This window comes from Rhagoletis pomonella, unplaced genomic scaffold, assembly GCF_013731165.1.
Source record: "Rhagoletis pomonella isolate Grant_MI unplaced genomic scaffold, Rhpom_1.0 Rhpom_scaffold_00003, whole genome shotgun sequence".
Taxonomy (NCBI): Eukaryota; Metazoa; Arthropoda; class Insecta; order Diptera; family Tephritidae; genus Rhagoletis; species Rhagoletis pomonella.
Window position 1 is genome coordinate 2,224,282 of NW_023458557.1, and position 5,431 is coordinate 2,229,712.

Sequence of the window (5,431 nt, forward strand, 5' to 3'; positions counted from 1 at the left end):
CCAAAATCAGTGTTCGGTTCGAAATGTGTTTCGCGCTTTACGTCCGACAAATTTTGTTCAGCGATGAGGCTCATTTCTGGTTGAATGGCTTCGCAAATAAGCAAAATTGCCGCATTTGGAGTGAAGAGCAACCAGAAGCCGTTCAAGAACTGCCCATGCATCCCGAAAAATGCACTGTTTGGTGTGGTTTGTACGCTGGTGGAATCATTGGACCGTATTTTTTCAAAGATGCTGTTGGACGCAACGTTACGGTGAATGGCGATCGCTATCGTTCGATGCTAACAAACTTTTTGTTGCCAAAAATGGAAGAACTGAACTTGGTTGACATGTGGTTTCAACAAGATGGCGCTACATGCCACACAGCTCGCGATTCTATGGCCATTTTGAGGGAAAACTTCGGAGAACAATTCATCTCAAGAAATGGACCGGTAAGTTGGCCACCAAGATCATGCGATTTGACGCCTTTAGACTATTTTTTGTGGGGCTACGTCAAGTCTAAAGTCTACAGAAATAAGCCAGCAACTATTCCAGCTTTGGAAGACAACATTTCCGAAGAAATTCGGGCTATTCCGGCCGAAATGCTCGAAAAAGTTGCCCAAAATTGGACTTTCCGAATGGACCACCTAAGACGCAGCCGCGGTCAACATTTAAATGAAATTATCTTCAAAAAGTAAATGTCATGGACCAATCTAACGTTTCAAATAAAGAACCGATGAGATTTTGCAAATTTTATGCGTTATCAAGCGTAAGCAAAGTTATCAAGCTCTTAAAAAATCACCCGTTAGAAAGCCACGGTACGTTATTTCAGTGTGAGATTATAAATTGAGATCACAACACGAGTTTGTGCCACTGTATTTAATTATATGAATGTGTGCTTATACGTGAGATGTGTATTGTACATACAAACGTATGTGTGTATGTATGTTTGCATACACGAGGCACCTGTTTCACTTTAATATTTTGTTGTGCAAATTAAAAATTAGGTATATGTTATAAAAAGGGATGTGAGTAAATTATGCACAAATGGGTTTTAAATCATGCAGGGGCTCGCTTAATTGGGAGAGAATTTAGTTTTACTGTCTTTTATTTTTACTGTCTTACAATATGCATTTACCGCGTATGTATGTACATTAGGGTGGCCCTTAAAAATGAAATTTTAAGTCTCACCCCCTCAGTCGCTAATACAACGGCCAAAGATAGCACATATAAATTTTAGTCCCGATTGGAGACGGTTAAGGCGTGTCGCACAGGGGTCAAAGTTCAGATTACTCTATGGAGACTCAAAAAATTTAAATAAATTTTTTTTCATCTAATACCCAAAATCGATACTACTGTAGGCACAGATATCACGTATAAATTTTGGTCCCGATTGGAGTCGGTTAAGGCGTGTTGCGCAGGTGTCAAAGTTCAGATTCCCCTATTTTGAGTCTCCATAGACTTTGCCCCCTGTGCGATACGCCTTACCCTACTCTACTATTTTTGTGGAAAAATACTATATAATCTATTTGTGATTAACAAATTAATAATTCCTAAGCCAAGCTGTGTAATTTGCAGAAAAACGTGGACTTACGAAGGCGTCCGTTTGTTCCATTCACCAGTGGAGCAGGTTAGGCTGAATAAGGTGGATATTTCAAATATTTAATGGCGAAGTAATTTCTTGCACCACCAACTACTCCGAAAAATTATTATCCCACAGCCATGAAATAGACCTTCTAATAAATGTGAAAAAGCTATTTTTGAGTGCAGGATAAATTATTTAAATAAGCGCTTGAAAGGCAATAGGTATAATCGATTAATCTTTATATACTTGCCATATATACATAGTTAAATTTATTGATTTAAACCTTATAACCATTAATATCACGTCTTGCGTTTTTGTATTCACGTTGCTGATTTCATGTATCTAATTTCATCTCTTCATAAAATTATCAAGATTTGTCTATGCACCCGTCGGTGAGTCCTTGGAAGTATTATTTGCGCAAAATCTTTTTTACTAATTCCACCATTTTGAAAAGTGTTTTTGCCTCAACACATCGAGTTGTACGGCATTAACTGTCACTTTTAATTGGTTACTGCATTTGCTACTTTTATTAAGATTTTTGTATGCATTTGTCGGTGAGTCCTTGAAGTATTATTTGTGAAAAATCTTTTTTACTAATTTCCCCATTTTAACACATTTTTCTGCTTAAAAATGTCAGTTTGTGCGGCATTAGCATGATGTTTTGAAACCGTAGTTGGACCTTTCATCTAGAATGATATTGCCACTTCTCAATATGGGTGGTCTTCAGTATCTACGTTCTTGATTGCTTCTCTTTGTGTGAACTATTCCGTGGATTTAGTACATCACATTACTCTTATTATCGTCAAAATCTTTATTTAAGTTTCTAATTATCATTTATTACATTGGCTGTAAATCCTTAAAGCTCTTTGTTATTGTTAGTGTTTGTCTTTCAATACTAAACACAAGCGTACTCCATAAAATTGTTTAGTTCTACATATCTAATTTGAATAAAAAATAATAAATTATGCTTAGTTAATTTAAATGGCCATTTTTATTTTTCAAATAGGGATATTTCAAAAGTAATTTTTAATATTATGTATGTATATGTATTAGATAAAAAAACTTCTAATTATTACCCCTTTTGCAGTCAAAAAGATAATTCTTTTTAATATTTCTGGCCTTTACCCTTTAAAAAAAATTTAAGGGGCGAACACTTCCATTAAGGTAGTGTGAAATCTTCTTTCTCGCTCTTATTACTTCACCTGGTATTATTCCACCATGGTATGAAAGTACTGGCATTCCAAAATATTACTCATACCATTCTTTCGCACTGTTGCTTATAAATACAGCGTCGCAAATTTTCCAAACAGTTATTCATTCTTACCCTGGGATTCAGTAATTCAGTCTCATCTCACGTCACTAATCCTGGGATTCAGTATTTCAGTCTCATCTCAAGTCACTAAATTTGAGATTAGCTATTAGTGACTATTTTTTTGACTTGAGAAGATTTGGGTATTTAGTAGGAGAGTCACAAAAAGTTCACCAAAAATGTGTGGTGAAAACAAACCCAGACAGTCAATTGATAGCGTTTATGTATGCCTATTGTCCGCGCCGCACAAAGAGTCGCAATTTCCGAATGGCCAAAGCATTAGGCTAGCGGTCGAAGGGGTCCGGGTTCGAGTCCTCTTCGGGCGTAGTCGATTTTTGTTTTGTTTATAATTTTTTTCTTTTTTTTATTAGTTTTATTTTTTTTTAATAATCTTTATATTTTTATGTTTTAAAAACAAAAAATAAATTCCTTTTTTCCAATGGATTTGTATGATACTAAAGCATTTTGGTTTATTTCCTAATGAAATTGTTGTTGAAAAATTTTCCTCGCTTCATTTTCGCGATTTTTTTTCAATAAATTGAAAAGCAATTATCTTTTTCTCCATATTTTTATTTTTTTGACCTGCTCTTAGCCAGCTGGCAAATTAGTGACTTATTTTTGAGACTAGAGACGTGAGACAGCGTACTGAATACCAAATAATCTCTAATAAATCCAAGTTCACCACCAAAAGTCACTACTAGTGACTAGAAACCGCTTACTGAATGCCAGGGTCAATTTAATTCATTTCACAATATCCAAAAAACAATAGTTAAATTTTTTTTCTGCTGTCACTGGTATCGCGTTTAAACAAAAGTAAAAGTGATACGTTCGGTGTTAGATTAGATTGAAAAAATTCTGTTTTAATTTTTTCGAGTTTTTCATAATTTTTTAGTCATTTTTCTTAAGAACGTTCATACCATAATTTTCAAAGTGTAAATAAAAAAGGCGTGAGTACTAAGTACTCATGAAATTTTATGTGTAAACATATGCGAACGGCAAAGCATAAAAGTAAGTTGACATATAAATATAATCGCAATCAAAGCACCTTAGCTGTCAAATTGATTTGTTCGTTATTCACACAACTCGAGGAAAAGTAAACTTCTTCTCTGCTACATTATGTTATTTAAATATATTTTAACTGAATATTTTATTAAAAATACCTTTACAACCCTCCTTACTAGCGTAAATTTTGGTTTACTTTTACATTTGACATTCCTCCTCTTCTTCGCAAGTATAACCGATAAAACTAGGTTGGTACCAAAAAGTTATCAGTTTAATCTGGGATAATTTTATAATTATAATTTTGTATGGCTAATGTAATCTAATTACATATTAGGTAGTTAAGCTCGAAAATGTGGATAATATTTGTATATGTAAAGCTATTCTTAGGCGATTCAGTTACATGCATACACATGTAGGTTAGGTTAGAAATTAAACATTAATTTCACTTAATTTTATTCATTTTGCTGATTTAATTTGTTTTTATTCATTTTCATTTTTAATTCTTTTTGTACATGAAATTATCGGTATGATTGATAAAATATGATGCTTGTATATACTTGTGACTCAAGGGCGTTAAAATATCTTGAAAACACCGCATCAATTACTGTTCTTGAGCTTATAGTTTGAGCAGTTCTTTTTGTTTATATTCCTAAATTTAGTTTTTCTTTTCGGAATGCAATCAGTGGTTCATGTAAATGAGAGAGATTTTTGGAGAGTTGTGTAGAAATTGAAGTTGCAGGATTTTAGCCGATGCTTTTCCTGTTCCGTACGTGTTGCTGTTACTCACTTTTTACTCTCACTTCAGAGAGTGATTTTGCTGTTTGATTTTTTCCAGGATTTAACACGGAAAAGTATTGGATCAGAGCTAGTATATCATGCATACATATGTATATTATACATACATATATGCATGAATGTTCATCAGTTATCAACGGTCCCAGTTCAAATGATTTCAGTATTTTTTCAAATTTTCGCCTTGCTTTTTTATCAAAATAGACTACTAAACCTATGCCTAAAACCATCTACGAATATCAAAACAAGTTGCACCAAATGAGTTCATACATATATATGTACGTACATACAAACATATGCATGTGCGGAGTTTGCATAATCGGAAGTAATAAACAATCGTACCGCATTTCCTGTTACTATTCATATGCCTAAATGTATGCAACCATTTACAATAGCAAGTAAACGTAGGGTGGTTCTAATGAAATTAAAATTTTATTATATTCAACAATTTATATTGAGCTCGAGGCCGTTTTAAATGAAAATTTTTATTGTGGAAAAGCAACAATAATTTGAAAAAATGGTAGAAGTGATAGCTATTTCGGAAATCACCACATTTCCTCATCAGACTTATTTCAGTAGGATTCGAACCGACGATCCTACTGACTCAGCCAGTTGCCTATGCACCGTGCTAAGTACGCCTTGTAAATAATCGTTTGCTTTTTTCCACTATTTTAATTTTTGTTATGCCAACACAATCAAGCGCAGCTATTCCGCTGCAATTCACTTGATCATGTGGTTGTTGGTATTGTTGGTTTTTGCTAATAATT

The 5,431-nt window shown here is 33.8% G+C and overlaps 1 protein-coding gene across 1 annotated transcript in view; it reads right to left on the reverse strand.

Moving 5' to 3' along the window:
• LOC118734950 overlaps window positions 1-5,431 on the reverse strand; it is a 14,601-nt gene that overhangs the window by 6,085 nt on the left and 3,085 nt on the right. The gene's annotated exons all lie outside the window — the stretch shown is intronic.